We start from the raw sequence: 19,066 nt of genomic DNA on the forward strand, positions 1-19,066 counted from the left end.
ATGAAAGAACAAAGTGGATCAATGCCGCGAATGAAGAAATGAACTCGCTTCATCAACTTCAAACTTGGAAACTCACTGAGTTACCACAGGATAAAAAGGCAATTAAGTGCAAGTGGGTATTTAAAACCAAATATGATTCTGAAGGTAAAGTCCACAGATTTAAAGCGAGGTTGGTCGCAAAAGGATATTCTCAAAAATATGGCGAAGACTATGATGCTACTTTTTCCCCGGTCGCTAAGCAGACAACATTTAGAGCATTGTTGGCGGTAGCTGCAATACAAAGGATGTTTGTCAGACATTTGGATATCAAAACTGCATTTTTAAATGGTGACATTGAGGAGGACTTATACATGACTCAACCTGAAGGTTATGTAAAGGAAGGTGAACAGAATCTTGTTTGCAAACTACAAAATTCTCTTTATGGTCTTAAGCAATCGGCGAGAGCATGGAACTCTAAAATGAACAAAGTCTTGTTAGAAGAAGGATTTAAAAGAGGTCAAGCGGATCCATGCCTGTACACGAGATATACAGATGGAAAATGGATGTATATTCTCTTATATGTGGACGATGTAATTGTAGTTCATCAAGAAGAAGCTGAAATTGGGAAAATTACTAAAATTTTGAACCAGCATTTTGAAACAAAAGACCTAGGAAATGTGACATATTATCTAGGAATCCACATCCAGAGAGAGGAAGATGGAAGTTTTCTTTTAAATCAAAGTGCAAAGATTAATTCAATTTTGGATCAGTTCGGAATGACGGAAGCCAAAGGTGTATCAATGCCAATGGAATCATCCTACCTGAAACTGGAAGAAGATGACCTGTTGCCTAACAATGAGAAATATCGACAGGCAGTGGGGGCACTTCTATATATATCAACTACGACTCAACCGGATATTCCAACAGCAGTTGGAATATTGTGCAGATATGTGGAGAAACCGCGCCAAAAGGACTGGAATGCCGTTAAAAGAGTTCTCCAATATTTAAAAGGGACACAAGGGATAAATTTAAAAATATCTGCAGCAGGAAATCTAAAACTCACCGGCTATGTTGACTCAGATTGGGCTGGTGATTCGCAAGATCGTAAATCCACAAGCGGATATGTATTTAAACTTGGAGAAAGTTCAATCTCCTTGTCTAGTAGAAAACAAGTGTCTGTTGCTTTGTCATCTACAGAAGCTGAGTATGTATCCGCAGCCTATGCAAGTCAGGAGATTATTTGGCTAAGACAACTGATGGACGATCTTGGTAAACCGTTAACTCAGCCAATGGTGATATATGAGGACAACCAAGGATGCATTAAACTTGCATGCAGTGAAAAGATCAGTGCTAGAACTAAGCACATCGACGTCAGATGTCATCATCTACGTGATTTAATAGATCGTGGCGTAATTCAATTTGTTTATTGTGAAACTGATAAAATGTTAGCTGATATTTTGACCAAGCCATTGCCACGACCTAGGTTCCAAGAATTGAGAACCACTATGGGACTGACAGAATAAGTAGTTGTTGAGTGGGGGTGTTGGCCTAATGCATATTGATCTGTATGTATTGCAACAACTATTGTTTGTTTAATATGATTTGATTTATATATCTGCATGCATATTGTTCACATGTCAACAAAGTTAAAAAAAAAAAAAAAAAGGAGTCCTCATTTACAGACAGGATGTTCCTCCTCCCCTTCCCTGTGAGCACATTTCTTGTGTGGAGCTGAAGCAGAAGGACTCACAGCAGATCTCTCTCTCTCAGAAACCAGATTGATCCTGTTCTCATGTTTTAAGCTGGATATTCTTAATAAATGAACATTCTCTGTTGCTCGTTGTTGACATCACACTGATTAACCCGCGGCTAACAGAGAACATCAGAGTGTGTCAGGGCTAACAATCTATAGAGAGAGAACATCAGAACGTGTCAGGGCTAACAATCTATAGAAAGAGAACATCAGAGGGTGTCAGGGCTAACAATCTATAGAGAGAGAACATCAGAGTGTGTCAGGGCTAACAATCTATAGAGAGAACATTGGAGCGTGTCAGGGCTAACAATCTATAAAGAGAGAACATCAGAGTGTGTCAGGGCTAACAATCTATAGAGAGAGAACATCAGAGTATGTCAGGGCTAACAATCTATAGAGAGAACATCGGAGCGTGTCAGGGCTAACAATCTATAAAGAGAGAACATCAGAGAATGTCAGGGCTACCAATCTACACAAAGAGAACATCAGTGCATGTCAGGGCTAACAGTCTATAGAGAGAGAACATCAGAGTGTGTCATGGCTAACCGTCCATACAGAGAGAACATCAGAGCGTGTCAGGGGTAACTGTCCATAGAGGGAGGACATCGGAGCAAGTCAAGGTTAACAGTAGTCATAGAGATAGAACATCAGAGCGTATCAGGGCTATCCATAGAGAAAGAAGATCAGAGCGTGTCAGGGCTAACAATCTATAGAGGGAGGACATCAGAGCGTGTCAGGGCTAACTGTCCATAGAGAGAGAACATCAGAGCATGTCAGGGCAAACAATCTATAGAGAGAGAACATCAGAGAATGTCAGGGCTACCAATCTACACAAAGAGAACATCAGAGCATGTCAGGGCTAACAGTCTATAGAGAGAGAACATCAGAGCATATCAGGGCTAACAATCCATAGAGAGAGAACATCAGAGCGTGTTAGGGCTAACAATCTATAGAGGGAGGACATCAGAGCGTGTCAGGGCTAACTGTCCATAGAGAGAGAACATCAGAGCATGTCAGGGCTAACAATCTATAGAGAGAGAACATCAGAGAATGTCAGGGCTACCAATCTACACAAAGAGAACATCAGAGCATGTCAGGGCTAACAGTCTATAGAGAGAGAACATCAGAGTGTGTCAGGGCTAACAATCTATAGAGAGAGAACACCAGAGCGTGTCAGGGCTAACAATCTATAGAGAGAACATCAGAGCGTGTCAGGGCTAACAGTCCATAGAGAGAGAACATCAGAGCGTGTCAGGGCTAACAGTCCATAGAGAGAGAACATCAGAGCGTGTCAGGGCTAACAATCTATAGAGAGAGAACATAAGAGCCTGTCAGGGCTAACAATCTATAGAGAGAACATCAGAGCGTGTCAGGGCTAACAATCTATAGAGAGAGAACATCAGAGCGTGTCAGGGCTACCAATCTATAGAGAGAGAACATCAGAGCGTGTCAGGACTAACAATCTATAGAGAGAACATCAGAGCGTGTCAGGGCTAACAGTCCATAGAGAGAGAACATCAGAGCGTGTCAGGGCTAACAATCTATAGAGAGAGAACATCAGAGCGTGTCAGGGCTAACAATCTATAGAGAGAGAACATCAGAGCCTGTCAGGGCTAACAATCTATAGAGAGAGAACATCAGAGCCTGTCAGGGCTAACAATCTATAGAGAGAACATCCGAGCGTGTCAGGGCTAACAATCTATAGAGAGAGAACATCAGAGCGTGTCAGGGCTAACAATCTATAGAGAGAGAACATCAGAGCGTGTCAGGGCTAACAATCTATAGAGAGAACATCAGAGCGTGTCAGGGCTAACAATCTATAGAGAGAGAACATCAGAGCGTGTCAGGGCTAACAATCTATAGAGAGAACATCAGAGCGTGTCAGGGCTAACAATCTATAGAGAGAACATCAGAGCGTGTCAGGGCTAACAATCTATAGAGAGAGAACATCAGAGCGTGTCAGGGCTAACAATCTATAGAGAGAGAACATTAGGGCGTGTCAGGACTAACAATCTATAGAGAGAGAACATCAGAGCGTGTCAGGGCTAACAATCTATAGAGAAAGAACATCAGAGAATGTCAGGGCTAACAATCTATACAGAGAGAACATCAGAGTGTGTCAGGGCTAACAATCTATACAGAGAGAACATCAGAGTGTGTCAGGGCTAACAATCTATAGAGAGAACATCAGAGTGTATCAGGGCTAACAATCCATAGAGAGAGTGGAGCGTCCCCAGACACAGGGCCACGAGTTCTCGGTACCGGGCCTCTCTGGTTCGGTTCTGAGGCTGTCACGGTGGCTAGACCCAGTCCGCGACCCTGCTAAGGGGTGTCCAATTAAGGTGGTGCAGTCTGTCAGGGGTTTGTGACGCCACCTGTGGTGTTCGGTCAAGGTGACCGACGCTGCTGTGGGGTCCGCTGGGGTGATGGAATGGCAGCTGGATGGTATACCTTCCCACAGGTGAAGTAAGTCCCCAGGGCTTCCCAGTAAGGTAGATGGTAATAGTGTAGGGTGCAGTCAATAACGAGGACACAGGGTTGCAGTCTCTTTACCTCTTTACTGAAGGCTTCAGGATCCACAATCCAGAGCACGTTTAACAGGGCTATTTGAGACCAGCCGGTCTGATGGGCACATCCAGAGTTTCCTTCACAGATGGAAATCGTTGCCTACCACTAGCGCCTGTGTGTTGTAGTCCTACCCTGCTGAGCATTTGGAATAGTCCTCACAACTGCTGTTCTCGTTCGTTCTCTACAGCTCTCTCTTTCTTTGGTTTGAGATCTTTCTAGTTCAACGTCCCCCAGGTATGTTATGGCTAGGACGCACCCGTATGACGGGAAGGCCTGGAGGTCTTCCGGGACCCTAGAGACGCCCCTCTCCCACTATTGCCCCCTATGTCTTCGTAGGTGTTTAGGTGAGACTGCCAACCTATAATTAACTGTCCTGCGGAGTTCGGAGTAAGCCCTAGAGTCAGTTACTCCCGCGGTGTTCCGGCCACCGGCTACGCGCCTCAGTAGGATGTTGCCTCGGTCTCACGGCACGACTCTTACTGGCTCTCCTTTGTGCTTGATCTCGTTTACACTGTTCCACAATATCCTTCCCTTTGTGTCTCTCTCTTGGATACCGCCGCGGGGTGTGCAGGCGCGGTTCCGTTACGTTCTGTTCTGTTCGCTAGGCACCTGCCAGGTTCCCACGCCTGACAGGGACCCCCCTGTGTCTTCTCCCTGCAACACCCCCTGCCACGGGATGCTGCCTGAATCCAACCCAGTCAGCTTCTAACTAACTTCCTCCCCGACCCCTAGTTTTACCAGTGTGAGGAGTGGCTCAATAAATAAAGCCCTTTGCTCCCCCTAGTGGCCGGAGTGTGAAGTGTAATGTGTTCTGGTGATACCTGGTCAGGAGAACTCCTTCAGTGCCATCAGACGTACCATCACTCCCCTTAGTGGCAGAGCGTCATACTGCAACGACCAGGTCTCTGGGGCGCTGCAAGAGAACATCAGAATGTGTCAGGGCTAACAATCTAAAGAGAGAGAACATCAGAGTGTGTCAGGGCTAACAATCTAAAGAGAGAGAACATCAGGTGTGTCAGGACTAACAATCTATAGAGAGAGAACATCAGAGCGTGTCAGGACTAACAATCTATAGAGAGAACATCAGAGTGTGTCAGGACTAACAATCTATAGAGAGAGAACATCAGAGCGTGTCAGGACTAACAATCTATAGAGAGAACATCAGAGTGTGTCAGGGCTAACAATCTATAGAGAGAGAACATCAGAGTGTGTCAGGGCTAACAATCTATAGAGAGAGAACATCAGAGCGTGTCAGGACTAACAATCTATAGAGAGAGAACATCAGAGTGTGTCAGGGCTAACAATCTACAGAGAGAGAACATCAGAGCGTGTCAGGACTAACAATCTATAGAGAAAACATCAGAGTGTGTCAGGGCTAACAATCTATAGAGAGAGAACATCAGAGCGTGTCAGGGCTAACAATCTATAGAGAGAGAACATCAGAGCGTGTCAGGGCTAACAATCTATTGAGAGAACATCAGAGTGTGTCAGGGCTAACAATCTATAGAGAGAACATCAGAGCGTGTCAGGGCTAACAATCTATAGAGAAAGAACATCAGAGCGTGTCAGGGCTAACAATCTATAGAGAGAGAACATCAGAGCGTGTCAGGGCTAACAATCTATAGAGAGAGAACATCAGAGCGTGTCAGGGTTAACAACCTATAGAGAGAACATCAGAGCGAGTCAGGGCTAACAATCTATAGAGAGAGAACATCAGAGCGTGTCAGGGCTAACAACCTATAGAGAGAACATCAGAGCAAGTCAGGGCTAACAATCTATAGAGAGAGAACACGGGAGTTAGTCAGGGTTAAGAGTCCATAGAGGGAGGACATGGGAGTTACTTAGGGCTAACAGTCCATAGATGAAGAACATGGGAGTTACGCAGGGTTAACAGTCCATAGAGAGAGAAAATAGTAGCTGTTGAGGGCTAACAGTCCATAAAGGAAGATCATGAGAGTGAATGAGTGCTAACAGTCCATAGGGGGAGAACATGAGAGTGAATCAGGGCTAAAGGTACCGTCACACTAGACGATATCGCTAGCGATCCGTGACGTTGCAGCGTCCTGGCTAGTGATATCGTCCAGTGTGACAGGCAGCAGCGATCAGGCCCCTGCTGTGATGTCGTTGGTCGGGGAAGAAAGTCCAGAACTTTATTTCATTGCTGGATCTCCCGCAGACATCGCTGAATCGGCGTGTGTGACGCCGATTCAGCGATGTCTTCGCTGGTAACCAGGGTAAACATCGGGTTACTAAGCGCAGGGCCGCGCTTAGTAACCCAATGTTTACCCTGGTTACCATCGTTAAAGTAAAAAAAACAACCACTACATACTTACCTTCAGCTGTCTGTCCCCGGCGCTGTGCTTCTCTGCTCTGGCTGTGAGCGCCGGGCAGCCGGAAAGCAGAGCGGTGACGTCACCGCTCTGCTTTCCGGCCGCTGTGCTGCGCTTAGTAACCCGGTCCTGCGCTTAGTAACCCGATGTTTACTCTGGTTACCGGCATCGTTGGTCGCTGGAGAACTGTCTGTGTGACAGCTCTCCAGCGACCAAACAGCGACGCTGCAGCGATCCGGATCGTTGTCGGTATCGCTGCAGCGTCGCTAAGTGTGACGGTACCTTAACAGTCCATAGATGTAGAACATGGGAGTTAGTCAGGGTTAACAGTCCATAGAGGGAGAACATGGGCGTTAGTCAGGGCTAACAGTCCTTAGGAAGTTAGTCAGGGCTAACAGTCCATAGAGGGAGGACAAGGGAGTTAGTCAGGGCTAACAGTCCATAGATGTAGAACATGGAAGTTACTCAGGGTTAACAGTCCATAAATGTAGAACATGGGAGTTAGTCAGAGTTAACAGTCCATAGATGTAGAACATGGGAGTTAGTCAGGGTTAACAGTCCATATATGTAGAACATGGGAGTTAGTCAGGGTTAACAGTCCATAGATGTAGAACATGGGAGTTAGTCAGGGTTAACAGTCCATAGATGTTGAACATGGGAGTTAGTCAGGGTTAACAGTCCATAGATGTAGAACATGGGAGTTAGTCAGGGTTAACAGTCCATAGATGTAGAACATGGGAGTTAGTCAGAGTTAACAGTCCATAGATGTAGAACATGGGAGTTAGTCAGAGTTAACAGTCCATAGATTTAGAACATGGGAGTTAGTCAGGGTTAACAGTCCATAGATGTAGAACATGGGAGTTAGTCAGAGTTAACAGTCCATAGATGTAGAACATGGGAGTTAGTCAGGGTTAACAGTCCATAGATGTAGAACATGGGAGTTAGTCAGGGTTAACAGTCCATAGATGTAGAACATGGGAGTTAGTCAGAGTTAACAGTCCATAGATGTAGAACATGGGAGTTAGTCAGAGTTAACAGTCCATAGATGTAGAACATGGGAGTTAGTCAGGGTTAACAGTCCATAGATGTAGAACATGGGAGTTAGTCAGAGTTAACAGTCCATAGATGTAGAACATGGGAGTTAGTCAGGGTTAACAGTCCATAGAGGGAGAACATGGGAGTTAGTCAGGGTTAACAGTCCATAGACGTAGAACATGGGAGTTAGTCAGGGTTAACAGTCCATAGAGGGAGAACATGGGAGCGGAGTGAGTCGGGGCTAACAGGCAATAGAAGCAGAACTTGGCAGTTAGTCAGGGCTAACAGTCCATGCAGGGAGGATTTCGGAGAGCGTCAGGGATAACTATAAGCAGAGAGAGAATGAGCAGGAAAAGCTCATTGAGCTTCATGTTCACTATGTCCTGCTGATTCACTCCAGGCTTCTTAAGGGTATCATCCTCCAATGACCGTATTCATAGTCATCAGAAAACATAAAAGATTTCAGGTTTCCTGCCCCTATTCTTACATAATCCACCTGTTGGTTTCATTTATGCTTAATATGTAAATAACTAAAGGAATTCTATATTTAAAAACATGAAAGCTCATTTTAAATGATTGCATTTCCTTGGTTGGCCACTAGATGTCAGTGTCAAGCAATAATAGCTTGCCTTCCGGCCTGTTGGAAAGACATATAAAGTGTCATCCCTTTTTTACTGCTGGTTCACCAAGAGCAAGCAACAGATATAAATTAATCATCATCATAAGAAGAACTACCAAAGCAACAGACACGACTATAGCCCTTTATTCTAAACCTATTTTGTATTAAAAGGGATCTAACTGCCACCAGTTCTTAAGGCTACCAAGAATACACCGCATAGTGGCCATTTTCGGGTACTGCAATTTGGACCCCATTCATTTCATTGAGAGCTGTGCTGCAAATACCAAGGAGAATGGCCACTGGCCAGCACAGTACCTGCAGACAGCTGATCCTGCAGGAGACCCCCACCAATCAGATATTAATGATCCTACAGATAATAAATGTATCCATCCTCGACAACCCCTTTAAAGATTAGACTGATGGAAGGAAGCTCCACTAACGTCTCATTGACAATCTATGGAAATAATATTTTTTGCACATAAAAGTCCTGTTGGTGGAACAGTACCTGGACACTCAGCACGGACCACCAGTAAGACATTATTGTACTGTGCTAAGGATATTGATAAGTACAGAGGTGATAAAACCCAGAGGGACACGTGGACGAAATCGCATCCATTGGAACATAAAGGATAATGGTCAGCGACGCGATGCAGTGTAGGATGTGGTTAATGTCACAGAGAAATCTTGAAAACTCAAGAAAACATTATTGTTTTTCCAAGGAGATGCACAGGCAGGATGGTTACCGCTCTATGAAGACACATCCGCTTCATGGGTCTCACACAGAGGCTGGAGATGAAATAGTTAATCGCACGGTTAGTTTCTTAATGAGTTTAGAAAAGTCTCCAAAGTCTGATAATGAGACGTAGTTGAAACTTTGGCATTGCAGGAGTTAACGTGTTAAGTTTTAATGTTAAAGCTCATAGTCAACCAGCCCAGATCGGAGTATTGTTCACTGTCAGATCTTTTTTGTAGGTTTGATGTCAATGATGAGGTGATAGAAATGTTTACTGCACTCTCCCCCTCCATAGTCACATGCAACAGAGAGGGTTTACAACTACTGTTGCTGCAGAGCACAGAGAGGGTTAACAGCGAGTGTTCATGTGCAGCAGAGAGAGAGTTAACAGAAAGTGTTCACTTACAGCAGAGAGATGGTTAATGGTAAGTGCGAACATGCAGCCGTCAAGAGGTTAATAGCACGTGTTCGTTTCCTGAATGAAGAACGTTAGCATCAGTGTTCATGTTCAGCAGAGAGAGGGTTAACAGAGGAGATTCATATACAGTAGAGAGAGGGCAGACAGAAAGTGTTCACTTCCTCAAGAGAGAGGATTAAAAACATGTATTCACTTACAGCAGACAGATGGTTAAGGGCGAGTCCTCACATGCAGCAGTGAGGAGGTTAACAGCAGGTATTTATTTCCTGAATGGAGAAAGTTAGCATAAGTGTTGGTGTACAGCAGAGAGAGGGTTAACAGAGAGGGTTCATGTACAGCAGAGAGAGGGGGCAAACAGAAAGTGTTCACTTCCTCAAGAGAGAGGGTTAAAAACATGTACTCACTTACAGCAGACAGATGGTTAAGGGTGAGTCCTCACGTGCAGCAGTGAGGAGGTTAACAGCAGGTGTTCCTTTCCTGAATGAAGAAAGTTAGCATCAGTGTTTGTGTACAGCAGAGAGATGGTTAACAGAGAGGGTTCATGTGCAGCAGAGAGAGAGAGGGCAAACAGAAAGTGTTCACTTCCTCAAGAGAGAGGGTTAAAAACATGTACTCACTTTCAGCAGACAGATGGTTATGGGTGAGTCCTCACGTGCAGCAGTGAGGAGGTTAACAGCAGGTGTTTGTTTCCTGAATGAAGAACGTTAGCATCAGTGTTCATGTTCAGCAGAGAGAGGGTTAACAGAGGAGATTCATATACAGTAGAGAGAGGGCAGACAGAAAGTGTTCACTTCCTCAAGAGAGACGGTTAAAAACATGTATTCACTTACAGCAGACAGATGGTTAAGGGCGAGTCCTCACATGCAGCAGTGAGAAGGTTAACAGCAGGTGTTTCTTTCCTGAATGAAGAAAGTTAGCATCAGTGTTGGTGTACAGCAGAGAGAGGGTTAACAGAGAGGGTTCATGTACAGCAGAGAGAGGGGGCAAACAGAAAGTGTTCACTTCCTCAAGAGAGACAGTTAAAAACATGTATTCACTTACAGCAGACAGATGGTTAAGGCGAGTCCTCACATGCAGCAGTGAGGAGGTTAACAGCAGGTGTTCGCTTCCTGGATGGAGAAAGTTAGCATCAGGGCAAACAGAGAGGGTTCATGTGCAGCAAAGAGAGGGCTAACAGAAAGTGTCCATGAGAAAAACGCAAAATAGGTCGCACTCACTGTCCCATAACATCTATTTTATTGAAGTGCTTAAAACATGCAAGGCAGGGGAGTCACATGTGCAACTTGCTGGACGATGGCCATTTTGCGCAAATGCGCTTCTACGGGTACAACAGAGAGATGGTTAATGGCGAATGCTCACATGCAGCAGATTGGAGATTAACATCAAGTGTTTGCTTCCTGAACAGAGAAAGTTAACAGCGGTGTTCGTGTGCAGCAGAGAGAGGGTTAACAAAGACGGTTCACATGCAGCAGAGAGAGGGTAAACAGAACGTGTTCACTATCTGTAGAGGGGTTAACAGCAAGTGCTCGCATGCTGCAGAGAGAAGGTGAGCATAGAGAGAAAGCTAACAGGAAGTGATCACAACCTGCAGATAGAGGGTTAACAGAAAATGTTCACTTCCTGCTGAAAGAGGGTGAACAGCATGTGTTTGCATGCAGCAGACAGAGGGTTAAGGGCGAGTCCTCACATGCAGCAATGAGGAGGTTAACAGCAGGTGTTTCTTTCCTGAATGGAAAAAGTTAGCATCAGTGTTTGTGTACAGCAGAGAGAGGGTTAACAGAGAGGGTTCATGTACACTTGGGCTGAAAGGTGGCAGATGAGGTTTAACAATGATAAATGTAAGGTTATACACATGGGAAGAAGGAATCAATATCACCATTACACACTGAATGGGAAACCACTGGGTAAATCTGACAGGGAGAAGGACTTGGGGATCCTAGTTAATGATAAACTTACCTGGAGCAGCCAGTGCCAGGCAGCAGCTGCCAAGGCAAACAGGATCATGGGGTGCATTAAAAGAGGTCTGGATACACATGATGAGAGCATTATACTGCCTCTGTACAAATCCCTAGTTAGACCGCACATGGAGTACTGTGTCCAGTTTTGGGCACCGGTGCTCAGGAAGGATATAATGGAACTAGAGAGAGTACAAAGGAGGGCAACAAAATTAATAAAGGGGATGGGAGAACTACAATACCCAGATAGATTAGCGAAATTAGGATTATTTAGTCTAGAAAAAAGACGACTGAGGGGCAATCTAATAACCATGTATAAGTATATAAGGGGACAATACAAATATCTCGCTGAGGATCTGTTTATACCAAGGAAGGTGACGGGCACAAGGGGGCATTCTTTGCGTCTGGAGGAGAGAAGGTTTTTCCACCAACATAGAACAGGATTCTTTACTGTTAGGGCAGTGAGAATCTGGAATTGCTTGCCTGAGGAGGTGGTGATGGCGAACTCAGTCGAGGGGTTCAAGAGAGGCCTGGATGTCTTCCTGGAGCAGAACACTATTGTATCATACAATTATTAGGTTCTGTAGAAGGACGTAGATCTGGGGATTTATTATGATGGAATATAGGCTGAACTGGATGGACAAATGTCTTTTTTCGGCCTTACTAACTATGTTACTATGTTACAGCAGAGAGAGGGGGCAAACAGAAAGTGTTCACTTCCTCAAGAGAGAGGGTTAAAAACATATATTCACTTACAGCAGACTGATGGTTAAGAGCGAGTCCTCACATGCAGCAGTGAGGAGGTTAACAGCAGGTGTTTGCATGCAGCAGACAGAGGGTTAACAGCTAGTGCTGATGTGTAGCAAAGAGAGGATTAACAGCAAATGCTCTGGCGCAGCACAGAGGGCTTAACAGTGAGTGTTCATTTCCTGCAGAGAGAGGGTTAAAAGCAAATATTCACTTCCTGCAGAAAGAGAGTTAACAGCGAGTTTTTGCAAGCAGCATAGAAGAGTTAACTGCATGCATTCTTGGGCAGCAAATAGAGGGTTAAGGCTATGTGCACACGTTGTGGATTTGCCTCTGGAATTTTTTGTGCGGATTCTGCATCTCTTTGCAGAAAACGCAGGTGTGGATTTGCTGCAGATTTTGTGCGTTTTTACCCCTGCGGATTTCTATAATGGAATGGGTACAAAAACGCTGCAGATCCGCACAAAAGAAGTGACATGCTACTTCTTTTAATCTGCAGCGTTTCCGCGTGGAGTTTTCCGCACCACTAGCACAGCATTTTTTTTACCATTGATTTACATTGTACTGTAAATCATTTGCAGATCTGCAGCGTTTCTGCACGGTAAAAAACGCTGCGGATTTGCAGGACAGGCAGAGAGTTCATGTGCAGCAGAGAGAATTAAAAGTGAAAGATTGTGTGTAGCAAAGAGATTAACAGCGAGAGTTCATGTGCAGCATAGAAAGGGTTAACAGTGAGTTCGCATGCAGCATAGTGAGGGTTAACAGCCAGAGTCCGCATGCAGCATAGAGATGGTTAACATCGAGAGTTTGCGTGCAGCATAGAGGGGGTTAACAGCGAGAGTTCGCATGCAGCATAGAAGGGGTTAACAGCGAGAGTTCGTGTGCAGCAGAGAGAGGGTTAACAGCAAGAGTTCGCGTACAGCATAGAGAGGGTTAACAGTGAGAGTTCGCGTGCAGTCAAAGAGAGGGTTAACAGCGAGAGTTCTCGTGCAGCATAGGAAGGGTTAACAGCGAGTGTTTGCGTGTAGCGGACTTGTTCACTGGTAATTACTGTGTAAATGTGTGAGACCTGACATCAGCCGCTGACACATTTGCTTTCGCTGCAGAGCAGAAATCCCTGCCTGCAATTATAATGAGTTAATTATAAAACAGGTTAATGAGCGAAAGCTGACACAGCGTCGCACCCCCCGGAGACAAGTACAAAACGGAGCGCACGGAGGGGCGGCAGCTGCGAATCATTGGGATCAGACCCCAAATATCTACAGTCAGACAGATAATGTGGCATGGAGCAGTAATGTAAGGTGTGTACACAGTGACTGCACCATTAGAATAGTGAGTGCAGCTCTGGGGTATAATACCGGATGTAACTCAGGATCAGTATTGTAATGTATGTACACAGCGACTGCACCAGCAGAATAGTGAGTGCAGCTCTGGCTTATAATACCGGATGTCACTCAGGATCAGTAATGTAATGTATGTGTGCACAGTGACTGCACCAGCAGAATACTGAGTGCAGCTCTGGGGTATAATACAGGATGTAACTCAGGATCAGTAATGTAATGTATGTACACAGTGACTGCACCATCAGAATAGTGAGTGCAGCTCTGGGGTATAATACCGGATGTCACTCAGGATCAGTATTGTAATGTATGTACACAGCGACTGCACCAGCAGAATAGTGAGTGCAGTTCTGGGGTATAATACCGGATGTAACTCAGGATCAGAATTGTAATGTATGTACACAGTGACTGCACCAGCAGAATAGTGAGCGCAGCTCTGGGGTATAATATGGTGTGGTGACCTCACTCAGAAGCTGAATCCTCCCCTTTCTTAGAGTTACGACAAAACATTTCTATACATAACTCACTGTATGAACCTCGTATAAGAACGACACAATGATCAGGCTGTTCACCACATCACGGGGTTTCTTTTCAGCATAAATACACCATAGATACATGACCCATTTACGGAGAAATCTGCTCCTTTAAAAGACCAAAAGAGTCCCATGCAGTTAGGAAAGTGGCTGTACCAGTTTTGGCTCATATTAGGCGGGAGGGGGAATGATGAGTTTTGACAGAGACTGGCTTTCGCAGCACAGAGCCATAAAAATTCCTCGGTGAATGTTGTTGGCTGGTCTCACATTACAGCGAGATAGCAGGCAAAGGAAACTGCAGCTGAGAGCTCTGTATGTGTAATTGAAGTAATCAGAACTTCTTCCTATTTCCTCCCCCTTTTGGACTGCGCTAGGAGGCAGAACCTCGCGGTACTCCTCCATGAGCACCTCGGCAGGTTCACCATGGTGGGACAACCCATCTGCATTGCCATGCTCGCTGCCCTTTTTGTGTTTCACAGTAAAGTCATACTATTGGAGGGCAAGGCTTCAGCGTAGCAAACTTCCATTGGTCCGACACATGGCTTGTAGCAAGCGCAGAGGGTTGTGGCCAGTCACCACAGTGAAGGTGCGACCATACAGGTAGGGCTGCAAACGTTGCAGGGCCCAGACCATGGCCAGGTACTCCTTTTCGATGGTGGAATAAGCCACTTCGCTTGGCAGAATCTTCCGGCTCAGGTACAACAACGGGTGCTCTTGGTTCCCCGGGTCGACCTGGCTGAGCACAGCACCGAGGCCAAACTCGCTGGTGTCTGTCTGCACCAGGAACGGTCAACTGCTGTCAACTGCTTTTAACGTAAGAGAGTTGAACAGGGATGTTTGCAAAGCCTGGAAGGACCGCTCACAGCCATTAGTTCAGTCAAATATTTGGGGTAGCATTTTCCTGGTGAGGTCCGTCAAGGGTTTTGCCAGGCTACTATAGATCAGTACGAAGTGCCTATAGTACCCTGCAGTGCTCAGGAAGGACATCACTGCTTCTTGGTCCTGGGGTGGGCCAGGATGCGATCGCGTCCACTTTACCAGACTCTGGCCTTATGGAGTTCCTGCCTTCCCGGTGCCCCAGGTAGTGGGCCTCTCTCATGCCCATCTGGCACTATCCCGGATTGATGTTCAGACCAGCTTGATGAATTTGCCTGAGCACCACCTTAAGATGTTGCAGGTGTTCACCCCAGGAGGAACTGAAGATGGCAATGCCTCGGGGCTCAGGGGAATCTGCCAGTATCCCCAACTCAGGTCCATTATTGACAGATATTTTGCACCAGCTAACTGCTCAAGCAGCTCCTTGATGCGTGGTATTGGGTGCGCTTCAGAGGCTGTGATGGCATTGAGACCCCTGTAGTCCACGCAGAACTGGTTGGTCCTGGCACAAGAACTACAGGTGAGGCCCACAAGCTCTTTGACCATTGAATCACCCCCAGCTGTACCATATCATCGATCTCCTGGCACATAACCTGCTGCACCAGGTCGGAGATCCGATAGGGTGTTTGCCATAGTGGGACATGATTTCCGGTGTTCACCTCGTAGACTGCTAACTCAGTTTTTCCAGGTCGGTTGGAGAACACAGCCCAGAAGGGTTCCAGCGTGGTCCACAACTGTGACCGCTGGGGTTTGGTTAACATGGCGCTTACCTCCAAGTCCTCGATGGACCCACCAGCCTTGGCTTGGGCCAGCATGTCCAGGAGGGGTCTTCCTCCCCGTCTTCGGGCAGGCTGCAGACCGGTAGGATGTGTTATGATCTGGTGGCCTAGGAGCAGCATGAGACGTACTCTGGAGAAGGTGGTACCTGTACTGACCGCAAACCCTGAACTTAGCAGCGCGACTAGAAGTAGCCTTGGGGGTACCTAACACTCCCTAGACCCCTCGACACAGCCTAAGAACTAACTTCCCCTAAAGACAGAAACAGGAAACCTATCTTGCCTCAGAGAAAATCCCCAAAGGAAAGACAGCCCCCCACAAATATTGACTGTGAGAGGAGAGGGAAATAACATACGCAGACATGAAATCAGGATTTAGCATAGGAGGCCATACTAGCTAAAAAGAAAGAATAGGACAGCGTACTATGCGGTCAGTATTGAAACACTAGAAAATATCCACCACAAAAAATACAAAACACCACATCTGACTAAAGACATGGAGGGTATATCTGCATCTCCAGAGACACAGCTTGGCTTCAAAAAATCCTTCACAGACAAAGCTGGACAAGACAAAACATGAAAATGCACAGAACTATAAGGTCCACAGCAGGTGGACAGCAAAAACAAAGCCAGAACTTATCTTTGTTGAAATGAACAGCAGAACAGGAGAGACCAGGTATGGATGTGAATCCTCCAAAAACAATGGACAACTGGCACTGACTAAAGGATAAAGCAGGACTAAATAGCCCAGCCCAAATTGCAAAAAATAGATACACCTGATAAATGCTGCGATCCAACTACCGCAGCACTACCACTCATAACCACCGGAGGGAGCCCAAGAGCAGAATTCACAACAGTACCCCCCCCCCTGAGTAGGGGTCAACGAACCCTCACCAGAGCCCCCAGGCCGATCAGGACGAGCCAAATGAAAGGCACAAACCAAATCGTCAGCATGAACATCGGAGGCAACAACCCCAGAATTATCCTCCTGGCCATAACCCTTCCATTTGACCAGATACTGAAGCTTCCGCCTCGAAAAACGAGAATCCAAAATCTTCTCAACCACATACTCCAACTCCCCATCAATCAACACCGGGGCCGGAGGATCAACAGAGGGAACAACGGGCACCACATACTTCCGCAACAAAGATCTATGGAACACATTATGTATGGAAAAAGTGGCTGAAAGGGCCAAATGAAAAGACACTGGATTGATAATCTCAGAAATCCTATAAGGACCAATAAACCGAGGCTTGAATTTAGGGGAAGAAACCTTCATAGGAACATGACGGGAAGACAACCAGACCAAATCCCCAACCCGAAGCCGGGAACCAACACACCGACGACGGTTAGCAAAACGCTGAGCCTCCTCCTGAGACAACACCAAATTGTCCACCACATGAGCCCAAATCTGCTGCAGCCTGTCAACCACAGAATCCACACCAGGACAATCAGAAGGCTCAACCTGCCCTGAAGAAAAACGAGGATGAAAACCAAAATTACAAAAAAAAGGCGAAACCAAGGTAGCAGAACAAGCCCGATTATTAAGGGCAAACTCGGCCAATGGCAAGAAAGCCACCCAATCATCATGATCAGCAGACACAAAGCATCTCAAATAAGTTTCCAAAGTCTGATTAGTTCACTCGATCTGGCCATTTGTCTGAGGATGAAATGCGGAAGAAAAATACAAATCAATGCCCAGCCTAGCACAAAAGGCCCGCCAAAACCTAGAAACAAACTGGGAACCTCTATCGGACACAATATTCTCCGGAATGCCATGGAAACGAACCACATGCTAAACAAACAACGGAACCAAATCAGAAGAGGAAGGCAATATAGGCAAAGGTACCATATGAACCATCTTAGAAAACCGGTCACAAACCACCCAGATAACTGACATCCTCTGGGAAACCGGAAGATCTGAAATAAAATCCATAGAAATATGCGTCCAAGGTCTCTCAGGGACCGGCAAAGGCAGAAGCAACCCACTAGCGCGGGAACAGCAAGGCTTAGCCCGCGCGCAAATCCCACAGGACTGCACAAAAGAACGCACATCCCGCGACAAAGAAGGCCACCAAAAGGACCTACCAACCAAATCTCTGGTACCAAAGATCCCAGGATGGCCAGCCAACACAGAACAATGAACCTCAGAAATCACTTTACTAGTCCATCTATCAGGAACAAACAGTTTCCCCACTGGACAGCTGTCAGGTTTATTAGCCTGAAATTCCTGAAGAACCCATCGTAAATCAGGGGAGATGGCAGAAAGAACCACCCCTTCCTTCAGAATGCCGACCAGCTCAAAAACCCCAGGGGAATCAGGAAAAAAAACTCCTAGAGAGGGCATCCGCCTTAACATTGTTAGTACCAGGAAGGTACGAGAACACAAAATCAAAACGGGAGAAAAACAGGGACCATCGAGCCTGTCTAGGATTCAATCGTTTGGCAGACTTGAGGTAAATAAGATTCTTATGATCAGTCAGGACCACAATACGGTGCTTGGCCCCCTCAAGCCAATGACGCCACTCCTCAAATGCCCACTTCATAGCCAACAACTCCCGATTGCCGACATCATAATTGCGTTCCGCAGGCGAAAACTTCCGAGAAAAGAAGGCACACGGTTTCATCAAGGAACCATCAGAATTCCTCTGAGACAAAACGGCCCCTGCCCCAATCTCAGACGCGTCAACCTCAACCTGAAATGGAAGAGAAACATCCGGCTGACGCAACACAGGGGCAGAAGTAAATCGGCGTTTAAGCTCCTGAAAGGCAGAAACAGTCGCAGAGGACCAATTCGTCACATCAGCGCCTTTCTTCGTCAAATCGGTCAGAGGTTTAACCACACTGGAGAAGTTGGCAATGAAACGACGATAAAAATTAGCAAAGCCCAAGAATTTCTGAAGGCTCTTCACAGATGTGGGCTGAATCCAATCATGAATGGCCTGAACCTTAACCGGATCCATTTCTATAGATGAGGGAGAAAAAATGAAGCCTAAAAAAGAAACCTTCTGCACACCAAAGAGGCACTTCGACCCTTTCACAAACAAAGCATTATTACGGAGGATCTGAAATACCATCCTGACCTGTTTCACATGAGACTCCCAATCATCGGAAAAAATCAAAATATCATCCAAATATACAACCATGAATTTATCATGATAACTCCGAAAGATATCATGCATGAAGGATTGGAACACAGATGGGGCATTAGAGAGTCCGAATGGCATCACAAGGTATTCAAAATGGCCTTCGGGCGTATTAAATGCAGTTTTCCATTCGTCACCCTGTTTAATATGAATAAGATTATATGCCCCTCGAAGGTCAATCTTAGTAAACCAGCTAGCCCCCTTAATCCTAGCAAACAAATCAGTAAGCAAAGGCAAAGGGTATTGAAATTTGACCGT

This window comes from Ranitomeya imitator, chromosome 2 (genome assembly GCF_032444005.1).
Source record: "Ranitomeya imitator isolate aRanImi1 chromosome 2, aRanImi1.pri, whole genome shotgun sequence".
NCBI lineage: Eukaryota > Metazoa > Chordata > Amphibia > Anura > Dendrobatidae > Ranitomeya > Ranitomeya imitator.